Here is a 17,745-nt window from a genome sequence, read left to right as displayed (position 1 = left end):
TAACATTCCTCATTCAAAGACTTGTTAACTAGCAGACAGGCTTAGCTGGAGCCTTGCAGACAGCCTCATGGCCTCCTATTGTTTCAGGCCTCACCAGACCTGGACCCAGCCGGTGGCAGCCCTGAGCTTGGGGCGCAGACTGTGGCTGGAAGAGGGAGAAAGCCTGGAGCTGAGATTGAGGCTGGGAACCACAAGCTGGGAGCTGGGGCTGAGGCACACAGCTGTGAAGGGGACAGTCTGAGGGAATTCACGGGGTCTTGCAAAAACCACCAAACGGGAGCTTATGGCTTTCTCCTCCTCTTGACAGAGATGTGGATCAGAGCAGGAAGAGCTGCCGAATTTCGCATCCCGACCGGACTTTGAAAAATTGGTGAGTAATATCTGTTTTAATATGTGTACGCTTGCGTGGTTTTGATGGAAGTTTATCCATGTGTTTACATCTTTTAGCATTCAGTGTTAAACAAGCAGCCTGTACAAATAAACATTTGGTGCAATTGAGGTTTCTCACACAAAGTTTCTTTTTACTCGACTGCGCATTTATACTTCTGAATATAAAACCTTCAATGCTCAAGTAGTTTAGGAACATGGCGATGGAACCATTCCTATAACTTTAAGAATAATTTTCAATAACTTTTTCCAGCTCTTCACAAAACCTAGTTGTAATTTAGTAATGCAAAACCAGAAGGTATTAATAGCACTTTGATTTCTGCCAGGATAATCCTACTTTGTGGCGATCAGTGAATGAGTGGAAGGCCATGATTGTGGAAGTATTTCATATGTGTGATGTGGTCGGGCCTTAGTATGAAGTGTATGAAGAGAAGAACATGGTGTACTGATCGTTTTGATTGGTTTAATGTTGTCGAAAGCTCGACTGTTAGATTAATTTTAATGAGAACACTCTGCATTTCTTTGAATTTGAAGTATTATTACGATTATATCCGAAATAGTATTTTCCAAGCTCGTATTTCAGACAGAATAGAGGATAAACATAAAACAGTCCATTCCTTGACCATTTGCAAGGTATTTGACTGTATACGCCTTGTTTTAATGTTGATTGTATCATTTTTTGTGAATTTATCCTTTAAAGATGGAATTTCACAAGATTCATGATTCGCATAGGAACATTAATGACTAGTGTATCTCAAAATTAAAATGCTCTTACAATAATAATGATAGCATTGAAAACAGTCCTTTGTTTTTATTTGAAGAAAGAAGAAACCTGAACGAGCAATAAACCTGTATAAGCAGTCATAAAGCAATTCCGTAAAAAAAAAATGATTGTGAAATGTTGAATTTGGTTTTAGATTTTTCTTTTTTTTTCAAATAAAAAGTTAATTTACTTTGTGTCATTTGGGTCTTTGTCAGTTAACTTTATTAAATTAAGGAAAAATTCAGGCTACGTAAGCGAATGAGACATTTATATGGCAATTTACAATTCCCAGGTCTATTCATAAGATTTAATTTGTAGTATTGCCTTTGAGAAGAACCAAATACATAGTCATCACTGTTATGGAATAACTTTTTTCTTTTTGTTTAACTTGAATTATTTGCAGTTTATTCCTAAAAAATCGTACATTTTCAGTCTATTTTGTGCTTCGTTTTTCTAGTGTCTGCTCAGATGTTCAGCCAGATATTCCTCAAAGCTTTCAGGTGGTTCAAGATTCAGGTTCAGCTTTTCCACATATAGGTGATTATGTTCATTCACATGATTATAAGCTCTGCCTAACTAGCAGTGGACACATGGTTTTGGCTGGCAGAGTATCACACTACTCCACCCCTAAGGCCTTTTTGGCAGTGGATGGCAGGAGTCCAGGGGAAGGTTGCATGTTGAGAGGCAGATGGCAGGGTGGTGAGGGTTTGCAGTATTTTCTCTCTTTGTAAAAGTATACCTGACCAATCCAACAGCCTGGTACAGATCACAATGAGGCATTCTCTGCACTGAGGCAAACTTCAGCTTCACTGCAGCTACACAGCAGAGCCAGTACACACACACACACACACACACACACACACACACACACACTCACACACACACACATGCAAACAAGTATGTACACAATCAAATGTACATATTCGTATGTCAAATGTAACTATTTTCTTTGTGCAGGATGTCAGATATTGATACATTTTTAACAATTATGACCACATTTTTATATTCTTGTCTGTTTTTGCCCTTTCGGTGTGTGTGTGTTCTCAGGTCTGAGGAAATGGTGTGTTCACAGTGTTAATTCGTTTAAACCTGTACACAGACGAAAACGCCTTTTTGATACATTTAGTAAATTTAATGTATTTTCAATAGATTTTTATAATTTTCTTTTTCTAAAGGAGGATAACATTGTCTTATGAAAAAACAGCAAAAGTAAAGCTAAAGGAAACTGCAGGCCACAGCTAGAACAACAAGTTCTCTAACTTGAACTTGACTCTGAACTTGAACTTGAATGAGGATTTTTTTTTTTTCTGGCTCCTCGATGAACTTGTATGTTACATTTTTAATTTCCTTAGCATGTACTAGTTATTGAAAAGTATTATACGTTTTTATAAAGATGCAGAAAATTCCAACTGAACACCTCAAAAGTTTTCAGTGCTCATTGTTTTGAAAAATGCCAAAACGAGCACAAAGAGAATAAATTGTACGATGTGTAAAATTATTGTTCAACAGTGTTGAAAATAATTGCAAGTAATTATTATATAATTATTATAATTATTTTGGTTTACTTTAATTTGCTTTGTTTAATTTGTATTTGATTTAGACATATTTAGTGCACATCACATTCACATAATTTAAAGATTAAATGTGCTGAACAATCTCCTCTCTTATTTTACTTTAAAGAACGAACTCTTCATGACAAAACTTTTAAAATCCTTCAAGTTCCAGAAAGGTCGTTCCTGCAGAGTAAAATACTTTTCTTCTATTGGCGAATGTCAGAAAAAATACTAGAGAGCACAAAACAGAATAACTGTAAAAATGATAAGATGGATGTATATTTTTACATAGATTTTTTTGAAATCGCGAATAATACAATGGTGCCCGAATACACCATATCACCATATTATCACCATATATCACCATATTATACTGTGTGTGTGTGTGTGTGTGTGTGTGTGTGTGTGTGTGTGTGTGTGTGTGTGTGTGTGGGTGAAAAGGTGTATACATGCATGCATGCGCTCATGCGTGTGTCCTTTACTTGCTTGCTTTATTACTCGCTGGTTATTTTAGTAAATTGTTATAGATTGTTTTTTAATAATATTGAGGTTATTGCAATATGTTTTTCATCTTTAATAGCAAAACCACAAATGTATCAAGTCTCTTAATATTATTATTTGACTTTTTAAAGGGCCGTTATGAACTTTGTAATGTATTTAAATATTTATTTCAAACTTAAGTTAATTTCACATAATCCTGTTACAGGGAACATATTACAGGGAAGTTGGAATTCAGTTGTTTAATTTCGTACGATCTTAACTGCTCCAAAAATTGCGTTATTTGTTATTCTCAGTAGTGTTGTAAGCATGAAAACGTATATTCATGTAGATAAAAGACATTGCCACATGCCTTGGACACCATATATTTAGAATCTCATTTCACACAATGTTCACTCATTTAATTTCCAGATAAGAACAATACAATTCAGGGGTGTAATAATATTGTTTTGTAATCTAACCAGAGATGAGAGATGATTTTGATGTTTCCTGTTGTTGATTTTATTAGTCATGTGTGGTGTAGCAGCAGGACTGTATAGACTACTGTATGTCTCCAGATCTGAGTAATTTTGCCAGATACTTTGAAGTGCTGAGTATGTGGTTTAGGTCATGTGCCAGTGCTCAGTGTATTCTTACTAGTGCAACACACAGTGAAAATGAGTCACTCACCAGTACAACACAGCAATAAGCCACCAATACACTGCTTCATTTGTTAAGTGGATAAATTGGTATTTAAGATTATGTGATTTTGTTTCATTTATGAGCTTGCTGTGATGTTGTGAATTCCATCCAATTTCCTCCTGGCTAATATGAAATCCAGATTGGAGTGGTGAATGGGGGCCAAGTGAGCACTCACTGTAAATATATTTTTCTGCCATAATAATGGAGCCTCTTTTATTTCTCCCGCTAAAACGTTTTCAGTGTGCTGTTTTAAGTACAATAAAACCGAGAAGCCCAGCATAATGACAGTTATATTGTATGTCTGAGCTCTCTGGAGGACTGTCAGGCTTAGGAGTTTGATTGACAGACTGTACTGCCTGGGCTGCATGTACTAAACATGCATACATGTAGTCCTGTAAGAGGATTTGGATGTTGTTGCCAATTTACTGACATTTAATTTTCCATATATTTAATCAACGGGCAATGCTACAACATGGATTCAATGTTAAAATTATGTTTTTTTAATTAGATTTTTCTCATTAATACATTTGATTTTAAATTTGATTTTAAAATGATTTAAAATCTTTTTCTGATCACAAGACAATATTATTGCTACTTTAACCACAAGGCCAGAAATGTAGACATTTTCTGTGGAACTATTGAGGGTTATTATAGGGTATCAATATGACGACTCTGCAGTCCCCCCTTTGATTTAGATCCAGGACTTTTTCTGATGGACTATAAGCAGTGGTGCAAAGTAACTAACACTATGCAACAGGTTGGTGCAAATGGACCTGGATTTAAATTTCCCACTTTGGCAGCCCGGCACAACTAAAGGTTACAGTGCAGTCTGCAAAAACCTGAGACAATTGCTCACATTTTATAGTTCTTCTGAACAATAGTAACATCTGCTTCAGGCTTTTATTTGGCAGTTGTCAGTCAGTTGAGAAACCTGTTCGAATCTCCTTGAGGTAACGACTTGTCTAGTCCGATCGGGTCTTTGTGGTAGAAGCTGGCCAGGCTCCCTGTTGCCCTTCTGTACTCTGAATGTGAGAGAGCAGATGGATGGATCTACAGTGGCCACTACAGGCTGGGGCGCACTCATACAGGATCAGCACTACAGTACAGTAGGAAGTAGGCCAGGCCTGAAAAGAGAGGAGAGAGGCTGGACAAAGAGGCCGAGACCTCGATACGCACTCACTCATATACTGTACAGCATGGGGGTTGTTGTTGTGTATGCAGGTCCCATAATTATTGCACAAAAGCACACATTTCAAGGCTCAATAAACAGAATAATTACAGACATACAGACATGTATGCCGATGCACTCGCACACAAATTACACTCATGCACATACACACCACAGTCTCTAAACCTGCTTTTCCTCACTTCTCTCGCCATACATGGAAGCCATTAGTCCATTACCCCCTTGACTACTCAGGATTGGGGGCCATTTTATTCTCCCTGTATTAATCAGGATGTCAGCTGGGAGTGTCACATATAATTTATCCACAAAACCACAGCAACTCCACAGAGACGGTGAGTGCAGTCATAATGACATAATATTGGACTGGGGGAGAGTTTCTGGGGGTGACAGATGATGTAGATTTTCCTCCCCTATACCTCCCCCTCTTCTCCTCCAGACGTTCTGAAACGAGGCCTGAGCAGCTCTCACCTGGTCGCTTTACATCATGGGGCGTTTAGCTGAGGTTGAGGTGTTATTTTTCCTGGGTCTATTTACCCAAAGGCAATTTTCTTACATGCTTGCTGTGTAGCCAGAGTCTCAAGAAGCATTTAAACAACTCTCTCAAGGGAATTCATCAGAAGTTTGATGTTTGGATTCATATTAAGAATCATTCAATCTTTGCCCTTGACCACTCTATGTATTCAATGTGTCTTTCAGAGACTCTTTACAGCATCCCGTGTGAGTGTCTCTCAGCACACATCGTCAGGATAGCTGCTTGTTTTATGTACCTGCCAGGCAAAGCGATATTCCAGATAACGCTGTGCTGCGCCCACTCAACTTTTCTTTTCCAACGCTCATATATTTCTCCGGCTTTTGGCCTCCGCTGTCGCCAAGGCAATTTAGTCATAGAGAACCTGCAAACTCAGCAAAATTGTTCCACTTGGAGGTAGAGTTAGAAGTGTTGAAAGACCTCGCCTGCAACTCTCCAACTATCAAAATACTGTAACTCCCTACCCTCACCTCAACCCCGCCTCATCACTTTCTTACTGTTTGTCAGTGCTGAGGTGAATTAGTGATACAGTGGCTTGAATCTGCCTTTGTTACGGTATGGTACAAATTAATATTTACTACTACTATGATGTGCTTTGGCATGTCATTACCCACATTTTCTTCTACTGATTTGCCTGCGATTTCTACGGTGTAATTCAGAACTCCAGTAATGTTTATATTTTCAGGTTTCCTTGTTTACACAGTAGAGTGACCAAAAGTTTCAGGTTTTAAAACTCAAAACTACAAACTCCAAAACCTCAGTTTTAATCCATACAGTACATATATGTAGTGTGTTCTTACAATACTTGCAGCAATCCATGTGCAATACAGTAGACTATCTCCTCTGCATACACTCGCCCCGGCTTCATGAGTCATCAACATGCATATGCACACAAACAACACACACACACACACACACACACACACACACACACACACAGAGTGCAGTGAGTGCACAGCTCGGACATGAATCTCCCTCCCTGGGCTGGAGGAGTTGGGTTACTCATGAGCCCATAAACATGTGCTGGCGGCGGGCCAAGGCACTGCACTGTAATTACAAACGTTAGAAACAATATATAAAAGACCCTTCCCCGGCAAGGCCATGTCCTGTGCTGCAATTAGCGTCCTTGTACAGAATTATCACCCTTCAGCAGCCGCCGCCACACTGAGTGGGGGCCTTTAATTGGCAGTGTCCTCCTTGGTCTGCTAGAGGACAACCCTCATGTTTCTCTTTATCTTTGTTGCCCTCTTTATTTTTCTGCAATATAAGATTCAACTAATGATGACTAACTACCTCCGCTCTCCTTTGTGCCATTTCACCTTCACGAGTTGGTCGTGGCATCACACGCCTACGCACGCACAGAATAACACGGGCACATATCAAACGCAGCCTCATACATTAATGCCACGCAGTCTGTACATGCCCTCATGTGTGAACATGAACATACTGTGCCGCATGTGCAGAAAATCGCTTATTATGCTCACACGTACACGCATATGCGCCACTTCACCCACGCACATGACACTGTAGGCTTTCAGTAATACAGCATGCCAGAGTGTGTGCACGTATGCAGCGAGTGGGTGCTACTGGGCAAGGCCAAGGCCACGGCGGAGCTTGTGTGTTGGTGTTGGGTGAGCATGCGGCAGTGAGAGTTGGCCGCTGTACAGGCCAGCAGAGAGGGTGCGGTGTGTTACATGTTCCACTAATGAGTTTCCTTGGCCAGGCAAGACCGTGGGGCGAGCTTATTAGTAAACAGGCTACAGAGAGGAGCCCCTACAGCCCTCTGCCGCCGCTGCTGCTGCTGCTGCTGCCGGCTCTCCAACTGATCACTCTGTTCTTCTGCAGCTTCTCTCTATTGTTTTCTCTTTCCCTCTGTTTCCGTTGCTGTGAATTGTCTCTCCCTTCAACTCTACAATTCTCACTCTGTCTTTTTCTCTCTCTCTGTCTCTCTCCCTCTTGTAGGCAGCGAGAGTTCGACTTCAGCCACAGGCACAAACAATTTGGCCAACAAGTGAAATCACAGACAGACAGACTGGCGATCGCAGCAGCATCGTAAGTACCATAATCTATTGTAAATTTAATATGTTATTTAATGATGTATTGTAATGCGGTTGTATTGTCTTGCATTTCATTTAATGAGATAAAGTCTGTAATTAGATGCTGCGTAAGTTTCATTTGTTGTATGCATGGCATGTAACTTGCTGCGTCTACATCTATTTTCTTTCTCTCCCTGAGACTTATTATAATGTGAGCCTGCATTAGATTAAATCATAATGGCTGTATATTGTGCCTTTGAAAGGCCAAGTGGTCCCAATGGCTTGTTAGCGCAGTAGATTAAACAAAAAACAACAAAAACAAACATAATCTTTAGTGCACAAGCACAGAAAACACTCAGGGTGTACTCTTAATTATCCACAAGGCATAGAAAGTCTTGACTCTCTCTGTGCCGAGGCCTGGATCTGTTAGAAAATGGCTTCCACTCTCTGCCTTCCAGCTCTGAGCTCCCCGCCGCCATTTTGTGTATCGCTGCCAAAGTAGTCAGGTAGCAGGATGAGAGGGACAGAGTAAAGTGGGGGAGGAAAAAGTGGGTGCAACTGGATGCTGGGTTGAGGAGCAAATTAAAATAAACACGGAGGAGTGGTAGGAATTGGAGAAAAAGAGGGGCTTCGATGCACAACGATAGAATGTCTTTTTTCGGCTGGATAGAGGTTTTTAATTGTTGCCGACTGACTGCATACAAACAAGCAGCCTCCCCTCTGGACCTTTCCCAGCTCTTCTTCTCGAAGGGCAGACCTTGGGTGGACGCCATAAACGGTTCTTTTCCATTGGGGCAAATGTGCTGGCAGGGCCCACAGCTGCATGACCCCCTTCCACCCTCCATCAGTCCTCTATCTCTCTCCTCCACACCACCCGGTAGCCTGGCCTTCGTAGTAACACATCCTGCCCTCTAATAGTACTCTGCAGCCAGAGTGCGTGGGTAAAGCCCTAACCTCTGCTTGTGTACCTGTCTCCACCCTAACCACAGCACACTGTTAGCTGTAGATTAAATCCTGACTGTGCTTGTATCACGTGCACCCCAGGCCCCACCCAATAGCTTCTAGCTTCAGTAGCTAACTGCCTGTGACTCTGGAAACCTGCATGTGCCAGGCATTTGATTACATGTGCAGATGTTATTAAAATCCTCCTCTCATCTGACCCCAAGACCACAGATACTATATCAAGCTTCCAGTAGGTGCCTGCTGTTGCTTTTCTCTTGACCAGCCCATTGCTAAACTTACCTGACAGAGTTGCACAAAATCATTTTGTTTTTTTACTCTTTTTTTAACTTTGTGTGGAGTGAATCGGAAGATCAGTAAAAGGAGTGACAGAAAGAGAGGAAAGATGAGACATTTCATGAACTATTTGTCATTTGACCCACAGTTGCATTACAAACTTAAATATTTACTTATAACCGAGGTAGCCCAATTGACTTTTGGAACTATTTCAGTTTAACAACTCGATATCCATACGTTGCACAATGATTTTCTTCCATTACCAATCACATTCACACTTTAGTATAGCTCATGGAATCGGTCTTTGCGGGACACGTACATGATTTGGGTGCATTTTTGTAACTTAATTAGGTAAGCTAACAGGCCAACCTCTTATGGCATTTCTCGTAAAAATGTAGAAGTCATGAACATTTGTGCAGTATTTAGTAAGCATGATCTGATGTCACTTTGTTGGTGTTGTTTCTGGAAAATCATAAATAATGTTAACATGAATCATTCTAACTGACCAATCATGTTCATGTAATGTCATAGCTTTGCAACTCGGAAAAAATACACACATGGGAGAAGCTATCCCTTGTAGCATGTGGTTAATGTTGTTTAAGGATATATTTTATGACTAAGTAACCTTGATTAAACGTAACCTATTTATTGTAGCCTAAAATGTCATAATGGGGGAAAAAATAAGTGAAATAATACGTGAGCAATATGTTCCAATCAGGATACAAACCCTGGTCTCAAGTGGGTTAAGTCAGTCCTGTACTTAACCCTTTCAACGCTTGCTCCAGATGTTCTTTTTCCTAATTTGAAATTATGGTCCTTGAGCAATATTAATTATGATGCTCCAGGAAGAACACCAATACTACACATAGCAAAGCTATGACATCACAATAATGTGATGTCATAACCAGTTGCAATGAGGTCCTGGACAAACATTTATTATTATGTTCACCAACACTGTGATATCAGAATAGTCCCATATTGTAAATGTACAGAAAAAGTACCTTGTCAAAAATATTGACATCATGCACAGAAAAACAAAACACAAATGTGCATCTAGGTACCATATCTGTTTGTGGCCTGAAGTGATGCTATAAAAACTGCAGTACTGTATCAGTGTGTATCTTTGCTGGCATGTAACTGATTTAGACTCTAGGTGCAAAATATAGCAGAGGTCCCTCCAGCAGTAAGACCTGGCCTATTTAGGCCTGTCACAGCCAAGTCAGACAGACAGTCAATGGCTTAGCTAACAGTTCAGAAATCACTCTGTCCCCTTTGGCTCTCTGCTCCTTAATCTGGCCATGTGTTTGCATATGGGACACAGTGGCCTCCATATTGTGTTTGTGGAATGAATTATGAATGCTATTGCATAACCGTGGCCTGTTTCTGGGGCATATCTCTACAGCATCTACCCAGAGACCAAAGCATGAATACATTTACCCGGCCTAGACCCCTTGGAAATGATCCTGTGAAGCTGGCCTGCCTGCGTTTGTTTATGGTTATATAGAGCAGATGGCCATGCAACATGGTCACATATCACACACTGGCTGCCTCGCTGGCACTGCCACACACATAAATTCTTACAGGCAGAGATGTAGGACTATTTGAAGGGGATTCAAGTCCACAGAAATTCATTCATTATTCTTCTACAACTCGCAGAGGGAAAAGTATTAAATCTCTTCATCGGAGTACATTACTGTATATTCTCCTTCATGTTGGCAGCAGTCCTGGAACTATATGCACTGGTGCTAATAACTGCTGCCAAATCAAGCTTTTCAATGCTAGCTGTGGTTAACTGTGCTGTATTTAAAGCCTTAGCTTTCAGCTGTAACTGCGAACCACTGTAGTGAGTGTGACTACAGCCAGCTGTAGCCTGGGGGTAACAAGCTCTTCAAGGTTACGAACTGTACAGATCCCTGTCTGCGTTCTCTGGCCCTCTGTCTGTCAGCTGAAGTTCATATCCAGGGAGAAAGGTATTTGTCCCACCCTCTAAATATAGCTGGCGACAGATGCAGCTCGATGGGGCACTGCCCAAGCTGAAAGGGGCCCTGCAGGCAGGCCAGAGCAGAGCTGGGCATGCAGACGTGTCAGGACTATAGACTTCTCCTAATAGACAGAGACCCCACAGGTCACCAGCAGCCACATGGCAATGCACGTTTCACCAGCGACCATTAGCATGGCGGCACGAAGGCTGAGCCTGTGAATCTTTATGTGAGCAAAAAATAGACATTATTTGATGTATTTCTTAGAGATGTGGGAAAATATCACAATCAACTCTGATGGAGAAACCAATATTTGTTGAACTTTGGTGGAAAACACCATCTTCTAATGGACTGGAAATCTTTTGATGCATGATCACGATTTAGGTAGTTATATTTCTTATGTGTTGTTGGAAGTGATTAATGCAAAATATCCATTTGATCTTATACAATTCTATTAACCTTGTAACCCTAAAGTCAGAACGAGAGCCATGAGCTGTATGCTGGTTCTGCTGTATACATTTGAGACACAGATACAGATTTTCCTGTTTTAATAACGTGTAAAGCCATTCAAGCATGTGCAAAGATCTCCTGATAGAGGGAAAAAAAATGGATAAGGTTAAGGTGAAGGACGCCTCAGGGTGCAGTTCTGCTATTACACCATTTACCAAGTTGCAAAAATGAAAAAAAATCATTTTTATAGTTGCTATGGTCAATGAAATAAATTACGTTTTTGTCTTTAGAGTCTAATATAGGCTCGACTACCATAAGAACTCATGAGCACAAAGATTTAAACTATTAAGGGTGTCTTGATATGCTTTTTTGATAGATATCTGCCAGCCATTTATAAACAAAAAGACTCCTTGCAGACCTTCCTATAGGCCTGCACCCTGCTGTGCATCCTGCAGCCTTACCATGTATGTGTGCATGCAAGTGTGTGTATGTTTCTCTATGTACATGTGACTGTATACTGTGTGCGAGAGATGAGAAGCAGCTGGCAAGGTTGGGCTGAGTGGTCTGGGCGACCCCTGTTGCGTTCCCTGTCATTACAATGATTGGGGTCGTTTTTTACCTCTAAAGATGGGGCCAGGGGCCGCTCTGGGATCAGCTAACTCTGCCTAATCCAGCCCTCTTCACCTGGCATGTTTATGGCTCTGCTGGGGGATGGAGGGATGGAGGGAGGGAGTAAGCCACTGGGGCCGGTTCATCTCACAGCCTGACAGGCAGACACACATATTATGCACGTAGGCGTGAGCGCGTACAAACTCCATCACACATGTATACATACCGGCAAGTGATCCATGCCCACCAACACCACACCTGCACAAGTGGATACAGCACTCATGCATTAATGTATACCTGTAGCTCCACAGACACAGACCCTTAGGCACAAACTGGACAGTGCATTCAAACACCTACAAATAGACTCATAAACTCCGTCTTCTTGCACTCTCCTCACACACACACACACACACACACAAGGTTTGCGAGCTCAATATCTGCCTCATGCAGAGGTGACGGGGAGGTCAGCCTGTCTGACTTTGAGCAGAATCCCCCTGTGGCTTGCCCCAGCCATCCCCCCTGGCATGTGTAACAGGACCTGCCCATGCAGCCTCTCCTCCCCCCCCCACTCCTGTCCTCCCCCTCCTCCCACTGCCTCCCCCCTGGCCCTGGTATAAATAGATGGGTCATGCCTGCTGTGCTACCCAGAGGGGGCTGCGGGGGGCACAGAAGCCATGCTTCCCTTTATAAATGCTCCACCGTGTCTATGTGGATTCCTCCTGTCTGCGCCCAGACACCACTTCACTTGGAACAGGGCACACATGTAGATATATACAGACAAGAGAGAAATGTGTGCACACAAGCATCTAGGTATTCCTGACCAGATCCCTGGTGTAAGGGAAGCCACACATGTATAAACACAAGGACTGATGAACACATGTTCAGTACATAAACACACTGTACTTGCAACTCATGCCGTAAGACATCAACAAAAGTTAACCTGACGAGAAATCTGAGGAAGGGTCTGAACAAGAGTGACGTTTCTTGAAACTCGATAAGTTAAGAGCTTAAATGAAGATGGAGAGCGAGTTACAGTGAGCAGACTTTCTTTATCATTTAGTGCCAATAAAATACCTTTTTTTTGCTGCTGATAACTTACAGCACCTTCAGGGATATAAACATGTGTCTCTACAAAACCTTTAAAACACAGAGTACAAGTGGCTTGACAATACCATTAAATAGAATAGCCTAAATTTGGCAAAATTACGACATAAACCATCTTGCAATGGGATCACACCAGCCACAACACCTATCAACATGTTCATCTTCTGACCCATGACTTCTCAGTAGACAGTCATCTTCGAACTCAGCCTTCGTTTTTTAATTTTTTAATTTTTGAACACCTGTAAAGTTTCATGACTCTACTTTCCTGGTTGTGATGCTAACACAGTGTCACAATCTGTCCACAGACAGACATGGTGAACTATACCAGCTGCACTAGAGTGGACAGAAATGATTGGAACTGTGTGGGCCAGGGGCTTAAAGTAGAGGCCAATCTCGCCTTCCTACTTCCCACCTCCCTTGTTCCAGAACCCTTGCTCAAACGACACCCATCTTCCAACTCTACCTTCATTTCGATCTCAAATACACACCTGTAAAGTTTTGTGACTGTATCTTGCACGGTTGTAACGCTATTCAGCTGAAAAAAATCTGTCCACAGACAGACAGAACACCTGGCAAAATAATCAATCGCTTCTGTGTTAGTTCCCGCTTCAAAAGGTGTCTCCAAGACCACATTTTGCCATGATGACACACACAGACTCACAAAGTGAATACATTACCAGCTGTCATGGCTGCTAATAAGTAAATGTTTGATTATAGAATGAACAGACAAGACTATGAATCTAAGAAGTACTTGATCCTGACTTTCCGTCCTTCAGAATTTAAGCCCTTAAGATTTGCAGTGTGTTCTGGACACATTTCTGTCTGCCTCAAAGCTATTGAGGTTTGACGCAAAGCTCCATTTATTGGTCTTGCACTTGTCTAGATGGTCAGTGGATGTGCATGATGACTTCATATTCGATATGTAAACTGTGGTGCCATTGATATATCGTTATTGTGATATGAAACCATGTATTGTCTTAGATTTTGAACATCATTATATGGTGATATGGCAAAAGTGTTGTCTTTTCCTGGTTTTAAATGCTGCATCACAGCAAAGTGATGCCATTTTCTGAGCTCACCAGACTGTTCTACTTGTTCAAATAATTGCCTTGCCCACTGATCCACATTATCCACATCCACTGTATCCACATTACTGAGTGCTTCCCTACCATATTGTTAAAATATCAGTATTGAGTTACTGGTCAAAAATATTGTGATACTTGATTTTGTTGTGTTTTGAAGAGATTTCAAATATCAAGATATATATCCTGGATCGTGATATAACCCAAAACTATCACAATATAATTTTAAGGCCATATCACCCAGCCCTAACTACAACCCTAAAACACATGTCAAGAATCTAGAGCCTAGTGGGGCCGTATACACTAAACAAGTGATTTAATCATAATGTTTTTAATAATAGCCTGGTGGATACATAGAAATTAACAGAAAATAATTACGATTGTGGAGGCACAACTGTCCAACTTCTTTTTCCGAATTCCCCGCCACACTGAATGACCACAGACCACCAGAACCCCAACGATCAGGTTACAAGGTTACAGCACTCCACTCCATCTTACTATCACAGCAGTGAAACTCAGCTTCAGTATTGATTGATAGGCACTGTAGCACTTAGACTGAAGTGTGATTGAGTTAAAGTGGCTCTTTAAGCAGTGTGCGCCTTTTGCTGTGAACGCAGTGTGAAAATGTGATGAGGTAAATGAAAATCATGTTTTGCGTCTTTCCCTCTAAAGGGTGTTTTTCCATGTTGTGTGTGTGTGTGTGTGAATGTGTGTGCACGCGTGTACAGTACGTACTCCACACTGTGTCCTCGTTTGCGTGCGTGTATTTGTTGATGCGTTGTCCCACAGTGTAAGCGTGTTTGTGTGACATTATGAGTCGATGAGGTGTAGAAAGCAGGACTTTGCACCCCAGCGCTTCTAAACAGCTAATGGAGGTGCGAGGCTGAAGCAGTGTATCAGTTACAGACGCTGTGCTTTCAAGTGAAGGAGTGCTCGCTGAGTTTGCACAATTTTAAGATGGCTGGATTTTCTGGTGGACAAGCTGTTAGTAAATGAGGTGTTTTTAGATTGTATTGCATAACTGTGTAGAGAGCCCTAAACAAGTGTGCACAAGGGTACGTGTCTGTGTGTGTGCGTGCGTGTGTGCGTGCGTGTGTGTGTGCTTGTGTGTGTGCTTGCGTTGCATATTGGTCCTCTGCAGTACGTGTGTGTGGGAGTGTGAATATTTCCCTGTCACTGGATGATAGCAACTGGCTTCACTTGAAAGCAATAGCTTTCCTGGACCATGCACTCTGTTGGTCGGGACCCCAGAGCCATCTACTATATTAGTTTGAAGTATGTCCAGTCAGCAGGCTGAGAGGACAGTGTGCCTTGACCTTACCTTATGAAGTCTGGACCCCTCACGGCTGAGGGTTTCGCTGGGCTGCACAATGAGAACAGACTGTGATATGAACCGCGATATCTAACTTTTTTAGCATTTTCTAATTTTAAGTGTGAACAGTTAATTTCCTTCTTGAACTTTTAAGTAAAATTAATCACTCTGCAGTATCTTCTCTGCATTTGCTCATTTCTTTCGCCAAGGAGGTTACAGTTTCACCCTTGTCCGTTAGTTTGGTTGGTTGGTTGGTTTGTCAGCAGGATTACACAAAAACTACTGAACGGATTTCCATGAAACTTGGATGGAGGAGGGGTCTGGGCCCAGAATAGACCCCATCAACTTTTGGTGCGGATCCAGATAAAGGGACGGATCAGAGAATTTTAACATTGCTTTCTTTAACATTGCGAGATAGGGCATCCTGGGCGATTGTGATCTTGATGAAAAAAATCAGCTTACTTAGGTGGCTGGTATCTATGAGTGAGTACAATTTGAGTCTTTATTTTTATGAGTGCTGTTGAGTTTGGTATTGGACTAGGCCTGACTGAATTAAAGTGGACTGGTGGAGGTATGCGCTCTACTGAGTGCCTTTCTAGTTTCATTCTGTTATTACATGTATGTGTGTGCATGCTCTGGGTTGCCATACTGTATCTCTCCTTCTGTCAACTTAGCTCTGTCTGCAAAGTGTCTGTGTGTTCCTAGTGTGTGTGTGTGTGTGTGTTACCCTCTACGGACGTGTGCTTGTGCATACTTACAGTCCACTCATCCACTGCTATGGTGTACTGTAAGTACGGCAGTGTTGAATAATGCAAAGAGCCTGAGACTCACCACTGAGCAGACACAATGGGGCCTCTCAACTCAAGACATACCATTCTGTATTGTGCTACGCTGTACATTAGTGCCTCCTTGGACAGAATAATATTACTGTAGAGGACCGTGCTGACAAAGATTACCCTGATATGACTTGTTTCAGCTGATTGTGTGACGGTTAAACATGTAGGATGGTTTGGTTTTCTTACAGAACACACAAGCATGAGCCACACAGAATTTCTTACAACAAATCAGAAACACTCATGTAAACACTGTCAGTCACTGGGGTGTTCAAAATTGATCTCACAGAAGTCAAATCTAAAAATCATGTGTTGAAGTATTTCTCCGTTTCCTTTGTTGCAGAAGTAACAGATTTTGCCTCTCGGGAGAAGAAGGCTACCTGACATGCTGCTAAAACCGTGATGGAGGGAGGAGGGGATACGCCAGCGTCCCCCCCCATCGCTGCGTGTTACAGAGCAGGTGAGAAACATTAACAGCGGCAGCAGCTGCGGCCCTCTGCTCCACACATGTGGGCCAGGATATGAGCTAGCTCGAGCTCGCCCACTGTCAACACTGGTCACTAATGTTAACACTCTCCTCTCTGAGGCTCACAAACAGTGCTGAGAAAAAGGAGGAAAGGATACATTACGTATTATTATTAGATGTTTCTTTCTCATTCATTGTATGTAGTGAACAGTGTGCTGAGCCTCTATGCTAGACCTAAACTGTTAATTCAAGCTGTGTTTACATGGACCCTTATATTCCACTAATGATCGGAATAATAGCCCAAGCAGAATAAGAATGCCTCGTGAAACCACCGCAAATGGAAGAGACTGGCCTGATCAGAAGGAATTTTCAATCAAATGGAGAGGTGGTGGAGAAAACTTATGACAAATCCGTTCAAAAGGAAAATATGAATGCCTAATAACCATGTACACTAAATCTGATTGTTTCTCTCTGGATGGAATAAACATATTATTTTTTTATTCTTAGTTGCTCCACTTGGGGGTAACATTAGGTGACATGAATGAGTAACCAGGAGGGGCAGAGACATGGCACATGTATAATGTAACAACTTCAACATCAATCACCTCAAGTTGTGAAAAAGTTCGAATTTGTATATATGCTTTTGGGCATGTAAAGGTGCGTTTTGACAGATCACTGTAGTTAGTGTCAATGCTAACAATTAAATTGTGATCTCGATCAGAATTTTTTCAGTCAGAATAAAGAAATACTGTTCATGTATCCGCAGCTTCATAGTCCTTCAGAATTAACGTTTCCCATAATTCCAAACTCTGCTAAACAGCAATTTCGGCAAATTCAGCGTGAAGTGGAAAAATAGCAACATGGGGCGCTATTTTTCCATGATACTGTAGCTGTCGTATTTTGCTGAACATTTTCCTCTTGATTGGAAAGTCAGGGGGACAGTCCCTCTGAATGGCTAATCAGTTCAGTCATAAAAACATGATCAAAATTTGTGCTTACAACTCGTAGCTTATGACTTGTAAATTCAGTATATCATACACA

General features: G+C 41.6%; 1 long non-coding RNA gene across 1 annotated transcript; it reads left to right on the top strand.

Annotated features, from left to right (window-relative positions):
- Nucleotides 1–247: 247 nt before the first annotated feature.
- Nucleotides 248–16,665, top strand: LOC141000743 (uncharacterized). Its single transcript, XR_012179570.1, has 3 exons — nt 248–370; nt 7,560–7,649; nt 16,582–16,665. It is a non-coding gene; the product is annotated as an uncharacterized lncRNA (long non-coding RNA).
- The last annotated feature ends 1,080 nt before the right edge of the window (nt 16,666–17,745 follow it).

The sequence above is a fragment of the Pagrus major genome, chromosome 8 (genome assembly GCF_040436345.1).
Source record: "Pagrus major chromosome 8, Pma_NU_1.0".
NCBI classification, from domain to species: domain Eukaryota; kingdom Metazoa; phylum Chordata; class Actinopteri; order Spariformes; family Sparidae; genus Pagrus; species Pagrus major.
This window is presented reverse-complemented; position numbering and strand designations above follow the sequence as displayed.